Genomic DNA, 8,515 nt, shown 5'->3' on the forward strand with positions numbered 1-8,515 from the left:
AAAGATAGAATGGTTTATCAACAAGGGCTCCATACAGAGCCTCTATTAAAATGGTTGTAACTTCCAGGATCATCAGGAAATTTTATAAGGAATCCAGAGAAATAATTTTTCTAGTGTAAGACATCCATTTGATTAATTTCCCCATATTTATCTTTAAATATTTATTGGATAGTCTTTGTAGAAATTTCAAGAAGTTTCTATACATCTATCTATATAAATACACAATAAAAGAAAATGAGTAAGAAGTTTTATTACATTTTTCTACTTCTACTAATTTTCACTAGTTCAAAAAGGAGGAATCCACAGAGGCAGCTCAGGAGTCCTGGATTTATTCTCCACTCTGCTGGTACATAGTTTTCTAATCTCGGATAAGCAATGACTAAGGTGGGTATCAAATACATAAGTTATAACGTGGTGGATGAGAACATGACTCTCAATGCAATATGCATTTAATGTTCTTTTTCCAGTTATAGTAGTGACTCTTCTGAATTAGAGAAGTTTCCTGACTGCTGTGGCCTCTTTTGTATACATAATTTACTTCAACTTATAGTAAAACATGCTAAACTGAATGATAGTGGCCTTTTTACTTATGTGTGTCATCCAGTAGATGCTTAGTTCCTTAAGGAAGAGATGTGTCTTATTCACTATTTATTTCAGTTGGCTTCACTTTTGATATCCGGCACCAGCTCTGCAATCATTTGTGAACAAAAGGATGAACACTTTCTCACCTCTTCCATTTCTGATAAACATACATTTGGCAAACAGTCAGCAACCATTCATGGATTCAAGTTTTAAATAACCAAGTGAAAAAGGTTATTGTTTAAAATTAACTGGACAGACATGATCTCTCCCTCTGAATTATAGGGATTATTTTAATAGACATATGCTAATTAGTGGTTCATGATTGCCTCTCGTTGCCCACCCTCAGAACAGCAAGAACAACAGTATATACCATATCTTATGTTAAAGACTGAACGTCGAATCAAAGGGAACCAATGAGGCAAAGAGATCCAGGTTCTAACTATAGTCATAATCCTATTTTACCCAGTAAAGAGAGTATCAGATCAGATTTTAGCAGGGCAAGGTATTTTTTCACCATAAGTAGAGTTCTCTGGAATACAATTTTTTAAATGAGTAAACTTGCATGATTACTTCATTAAATTAACCAGACTTAGAAAACTATAATATGAAAATAATCATAGAGTTTGAGTTTTTAGTGTTGATTCCTTCAAAAACGAAATCCAGAAGAGCTGGATATACTGAATGAGAGTGAGTATAAAACATAAGTGATGTCCCTTTGTTTCATAAGGGAACGGATTTATAGAAAACTGAAGGGTGAAATTTTATAACTCAAAACTGTTTCATAATCATGTCTGTAACAGAAAGAATCTCTTATTTCTGTAGGAAATAAAAGTCACAGCATTGAAATGACTAAGTTACTGGCAAAAAGACACTGAAAATTTCTCTTTTCTTTTTACATCTCTAAGAATGAAAATAGCAAAATATGCATTGAAATGTCTTTAAGATATTACATTACTTTAGAAAAATGATACATTTTTTGAGATGTGTATATAAAAGGATGAGATTGAAACCTAATGTGTTTTACGACTGGGGAATGGAAATTAGGCCATAGCTAGTGAGTCTGAGAAGCAACTCTGTAATTGAAAACCGTGAGTAGTTAGAGTTCACTTCTGAGCTCACGTATTGATGAGCTTCATAGCACACTAGCAGAATCCTGTTTCAGAGATAGGGGAGCAAATATTTGTGTGAAGTGTCTCCCTCCCTAGCTCACATCTCATTGTTGAAGGTGCCATGTGTTAATGGAGCTGACTGGCGTTCTGCCTGCTGCTGACCTGATAGGAAGTTTCTGGGAGGAAGCCAGAAGGGATCTGCATTACCTGCCAACTAGCGTCCTTATCCAACAGTTATGCTAACGTTGCAGAGTTTAGTTGAATAGGACACAATTCTCTTTCAGGGCTCTTTGGTTAAGACTTTATGCATATTTTCTCATAATAAAGAGAAGTCTTTTATTTTTTCTCATATTTAGATGAGGAAAGTACAGTATTGAAAGGTCAGTTATCCAAAAGGACAACCACTGACAGAACCCAAATTCACACTCTGGCCCCAGAGTTTGTGTTTAAAACACCACTCTATGCCAGTTAAGACTCTTTTATGGTTATAAATCGCAGTAGAGAAAGTCTATGTTGAATCCATCATTGACTTCAGGATGTTTTTTTTTTTTTTTTTTTCAGGATGTTTTATACTAACAAATCTCTGAAGGACATGTAGGAAGATCCAGAGTTCTTTCTTCTCATTTGGTATTCATTTGAGTCAAATGAAAGAGCGAAACAAATAAGTAAATTGAAAGGCATTAGATGAATAAAACTACAGCAGAATAAACTCTCCATGCTTTTCTTTCTTTCTTTTTTCCTTTTTCTTTTCTTACTTAAACCAGGGTCTGCCACTAGATAACATCATCTATTGTCTGTAAGGCTTAATCTATTTCTTGAGTGTAGGTTTTTAATTTGGGCAGAGTAGAGCTGTGAATTGAATAAACATTGAGAAGAGCTGGGAAAATGTGTTAATGAAGAAAGTGTTTCTGTCATGCAGTGTCCAAAATGAAAGGAGTGTTTAAGGTTGCCTTGAGCAGTATCCAACTCAGCCTTAATGATGACACCTTAAAGACTTTCTAGCTCTAAAAATAATTTCCCTTTAATTACTTTTCCAGAACTTTAAGGCACAAAGGTATTGTCACTTTAAATACAATTGCGTCAATTTATTTTCAGCATTTCTGTCAAGGCTTATTTAAATGCCTTTTCTCTATCTTTTATTGAATGCCTTTGCCTATTGGTAACAGCATCACTGTGTTGTTTATTTGAATAACTTTTCTTTGAACTGATTAACACCTCTGATACAACACCACATATACAAACACGCACATGCACACAGGCTTTCCTAGTTCAATCCTTTAATTTTTCACGTATGCTTATTCACAGCTTTTATATGTGTTGAAATTCAAGTGCTTTTGAAAACACTCATTATCAGTAGTATCTTTTCCTGTAATTAGTTTTTTTTTATTACTTTAGTTCATTCACCCATAACTCTTTTATTTTAGTGCAAATAAACTAGGCAATTAAGTCCAGAACTAGGTAGTTTATATTACTGCATATATTTTTCTTATTCTGAATTTGCACTGATGTTTTACTTCACATTCTTTATCATTGCAGGATAGGTTCCTCTCATTAACCTGTAGACCTTTAGGGCAAGGATGACACTATGTCCCTCTCTCTGTACTCTGTCATGGCTGGAAGCAAAAGTCCTTTCCAGATTCTTTCTGAACATATACGAGGCAATGGAAAAATGATTCTGACAGATTTTATGTTTGTTTCAAATTACCACAGTAGATAAGCTTTAACTTCAGAATGTCACATGATCATATAATATCTAAATAATTCTGGAACACTGCTACAGGATGGAGTCAATGTGTAACTAGGTCTTAACTTAATTCAAAGATCAGTGGATGGTGTCATCACTTTCTAGGTTCTGGATCTACCAACCTATTTCTCTACTCCCCTCCACACACATGCAAACCGTAAACATGATCTGCCCAGTCATGGTCCTGTGGGCTTCCCACCACTTCCACTCAATAGGTTGTATTAAAGACAAGTGAGTGAGAAGAATGATTGTCTAGTGATAATATTGTAGACAGTTTTAAGCCCAAAGGCTTTGGAATTAAACTGCCTGCCTGTGACTAACTTGTGACCTTAACCTTCCTAGGCCTAAAAAGCCTTAGTTCAGTGTCAGATAGGAAGTAAGAACTCAGTAGATATTATGCATGGCTTTATTGTTTTCCCTTCTAAAAACTATAGTTTAATAATATATGTTCCAGTATGGTTTTGATTTCTTGTATTCTTTCATATATTAGTAACTCATTACAGGAATAACACAACAAATGGCAGTAGAAAATCTCTGGTTTATACATTTCAAAAGTTATACGTAATGATAGCAGGCCATTTTATTTATTTAAAAGATGTATCCTGAATCTTTAAAAATTAGCTAGGCTATTTGAAACTGAATTGCAGAAAAATTTGATTTGTCTAGCTAGGTTTTTTAGGTAACTGATTATTTGTCTGTTTAGCTATTTAACAGTTATTTAAATGATTGAATCAAATTAACAGTTTACAATTCCTAACAGGCCAGGAGTCAAGAATCAAGGGTCCTGTTTTCATATTTGACACTAGCTAGGTGTGTGACCTTAGGTGAATTGTTTATTCAGTCAATTCTTCATTAGTAATATGAGATCATTTTGCTAAGTGTGCACTAGCTTAAATGAACTGATGGGGGCCTGGCACTTTTTATTATCAAGTCAGAATCAATAACTCAAAAAATTCCAGATCTGAAGGGATATGAACTTATCTAGTCCAAAGACACTAAATTGGAATGCCTATAGAGCCATGTAGGTAATTAAGATGAAGAAACTATAACAACAGTAGGTCAAAAAAGAGGATAAAAGGCAATTAATAATCAATGTTGGAAATGTAGGAAAGCTTTTATCTTTTGCTTAAATGGAGACAAGGAAATCTGTCTAAAGTGGACAGTAACTACTTGCTTCTCATTTATTGTTGCCCAGATAAGACAGTCCAATTTTGCCAGATTTTCTGATGTTCAGATGTCAAAAGATATTCTAAGAGATGCAAGAAATTAAGATTTTCTCATGAAATATTCTGAATTTTATATGTGAGCAACAAATTTGTTTCTTTTTAAATAATAGTTACAGCTAAACAAATAGACCATGGGACTGCATTTAGCCCAAGAACCACCAAATTTCCACCTTTCCATTCAATGCTTGAATTCCTCCACAGCATCCCAAAGAAGTGATCATTAAGTTTATGCTTATGCAGTCAACCTGGTATCTTGGTCAACTATTCTGACCTTTGGGCAGTTTTTTTTTTTTAATTAAAAAAAATTTGTTTTGGCCACCCTGAATGGCATGTAGAATCTTAGTTCCCTGACCAGGGGTCCAACCCGCGCCCCCTGCAGTGGAAGCACAGATTCTTAACCACTGGACCGCCGGTTCTATTTGGGCAGTTTTGATAGAAAGTTATTTTATTGTATTGCTTTTGCTAAAAAAAAATAGTCTGTCAGATTTATCTATCTGTCAGATTTATCTATCTTTTTCCTTCTCTTAAAACCATGATGAGAAATCTAATCTGTCTACTCTATCTGTTGAAGAAAATTGTCCCATTCCTGCCCCCTCAATAACACCTAAGTCCTTTCTTATTTCAATTATTTCAGATAAAGCTGGAGTTTCTTCATCCTTCTGATTGAAACTGCAGAATTGATAGACTTTCTCTGTATTCTTAGAAGTGTTCTAGACGGAACTAACTCCTATAGTCTAGACTTGGTCCATCAGCATAGTGTGGGAGGGCTATCTTTTTACTATACCACTTTAGCACATGAAAATCTCTGTTCCTGGAATTACTTTGCTTCTAATTATTGCAACTATTATATTAACAGTCTCCTTTTTGTTTTCTGAATTTTCCTCATACCCTATTCTGCCTAACCCCAAAATGAGATATCCTTGGGCTCCTATATTCAGTAAAATTGGTCAAGATCTAGCTCAAATAATATATTTCCCCAAAGTTGTAAAGTTGTTCAGTGATCATTTATATTTTTATTATGTTTTATGTATTTCATTAGTAGTTTTGGTCATAGTTTTAGAAACTACAAGATTATTTTAAAAATCAAAAACATTTTTACAAAATTATTTTATAACTTTCCTTTAAAAATCAAAACCATTTATTGCAACTAGAAAGACTACACTTTTAGCTCATGAGAAGTTTGACATAGTTCATACTTATCTAAAGAGTAGCATAGAGTTTGTGAAGTATGGAATTTGGGGTAATATTGAGTAGCATATGGAATTTCTCTTCCTGCTCTGAAGTGATTCCAGTTTATGTTTGAGAAAAGTGCTTGGTGATCATCTTTACAACAACTAATTACATCATTGTCTAGGCTCAGCAATGGTCTATTCCCAATGGATTTTTATTTTACATTTCTTCCTTATGCCCTGTATATTCTTCCTTGGGGGAAATAATCTATGCATCTCTAAGAGTAGTTCTAGGCTTCCATTTTCTGATTTACTAATAAGTTATTGTGTAAGAGGCTATCACCCTGCCAAAGAAAAAAGGACCCTTATTAATTGTAAGGTGGTGAGGTGATGTTACCCTGAGTGAGTCATATAATGTAGCATTGTGAGCCTGTAGAAATGCATCCTCCACATCTTCCCTACATCTCTATGTTAAGTGCCTAATGAGGTCAGTCAGGGGCATGCAGTTTTAGCCACAACTTTGAGAGCTATTTGTCTCTGTACAACTTCACATGGAAAAGTTTTTCCTCGTATGTTTCTGGGGGAAATATGTGGTATGCTGACTGTTCATGTGAGTGATTTTTAATAGATTTACTTACATCCTATTATGTTGGGGTGGTGGAGAGGCAATGAGACAGGAATGCAGATTCGAGGCCCCCTCCCCAGTTTCCTAGGTACCTGAATTTGTAAACTTTCCCCTACAATCCCCAAGAAGAACACATTTGTGGTGGGAGTGTTCTTTTACAGTCGAGAGAACCCCAAACTTCAGTGGATCAGTACCTCAACTCCCTAGCTGTTTACTTCTTCTTTAGTAAATTTGCATTTGAACTAGGTCTGAAATCCAGTTCTTCAGGACCTCTATAGTTTCCTCATCACTCAGCAGCCAAATATCTCAACTCATTGTCTTTCTACCAAATCCTTCCTGTCAAATCACTGCTCTGAATGAACTTTTTTGTTCCTTTCCTTATTCCTGCTTCTGTCCTGCCAAACATTTTAGGAGAAAATTGCATGTTTTTGCTGACTGGCTTTATTCAAATATATGAGGGAAATGGGGAGATGGTCAAAGGGTAGCAGCTTTCAGTTAGAAGAATAAAATTCTAGGGATGAATAAATTCTGGGAAATCTAATGTACAGCATGGTGACTATGTTTAATAATAGTATATTGTATACTTGAAATTTGCTGAGAGTAGATATTAAGCATTCTCACCACACACACACGTACACACACACAAAGAGGTGTTTTTTCAGTCTTTAAGATATTTGTATTTATTTATGTGTGATTTATTTTCTCATTCCTCTGGAACTGTACTCCCCTGATACTCTGGAACAGCTGGGTCCAGTATTGATCATTGTTGCCACATTCCCAAACCGTTAGTCTTTTTTCTAAAGCTTGCCTCATTTCTCTTATTATTGTTTCGGTTCATTCTGAGCCACAGTTTCTCTGTAATCGCTTGAATAGAGTAAAACATACTTTAAAATCTGCAGCAATTATTTTATTTGTCCACAACTCTAGCTATTATAGTGAAGGTTGGTTTGTTCAACAATAGGCTCCTCTGTATACTTCTGCAAGTGGTACACCCCAGTTCTCTCTGAGGCTTCACTCTCTTGTTACCTCCTTACTCTTCTAGCACATTTGCTTTTGTCTTGTTGCTATTATTGGTATCTATCTCTCTGTCCAGTCCTTTAGATATGTGCTTCCTATTGGACTGTCATCTATTTGGGGCATTGTTGTTTGGTAAAGTGGAGTGCTGACAGAATGGATTCTAAAGGCATAGAGCCTTGTCTTGCAAGCCCAGTTGAACCTGGGCAAGGCGAACTCAAGACAAGTTATTTAATGACATGAAAGTTTTCTTATCTGAAAAATTGAAAGAAACAATATACTAAGGTGTTTCGTTAGTTTTCTATTTTAAGTTAGCGATTTAAAATAACACAAACGTATTATCTCACAGTTTCTTTTTTCAGAAGTGTAGGCGAAGCTTAATTGGATCCTACATTCAAAGGCTTACCAGGCTAAAATCAAGAAGTCAACCAGGGCTACAGTTTCACCTGAAGCTTGCGGTCCTCTTCCAAGATAACCGATTGTTAGCAGAATTCAGTTCTTTTTGGTGGTTAAGACTGAGACCTTCACTTTATCACTTGCTTGCTGTTAGTTAGGAGCCTGTCTTCACTCCCAAATGCCACCCACCATTCCCTCTACAACATGGCATTTTGGGACAAGATTCACAATTTTAGGGCTAAATTTAAGATCTGATGTACAGCTATGTTAACAATTGGAATGAGACATTAGGGGAAATAGGTTTCAACTGTAAAGTCAAGGAGAATAAAGTTTCAACTGGAAGGCCATTCAGGATGTACCAAGTGGGTAATTTGTGTAACAGCAGTTTCCTGTAAAAAAGTTAATATTTACCAGCAACCTGTGGGATGTGTAAGTCACAATAAAAATAGTTAACTGAGACCATGAGACCATGTTTTATTCATGGTAATTTCTGTCCATTTATTTGTGGAGTGTAAATGAATGGAGAGAGAAAAGTAAACTTGGTAGGGAGGAAAATAAAGTCCTTCTCATAGCTATATAATAAGATGCTGGTGCACAAACCACCATATAGTTAAGACAGATGTACTTTCTGTGCCTTTTTTCCTTACCTG

This window comes from Neophocaena asiaeorientalis, unplaced genomic scaffold, assembly GCF_003031525.2.
Source record: "Neophocaena asiaeorientalis asiaeorientalis breed wild unplaced genomic scaffold, Neophocaena_asiaeorientalis_V1.1 scaffold131, whole genome shotgun sequence".
In the NCBI taxonomy this organism is placed as follows: Eukaryota; Metazoa; Chordata; class Mammalia; order Artiodactyla; family Phocoenidae; genus Neophocaena; species Neophocaena asiaeorientalis.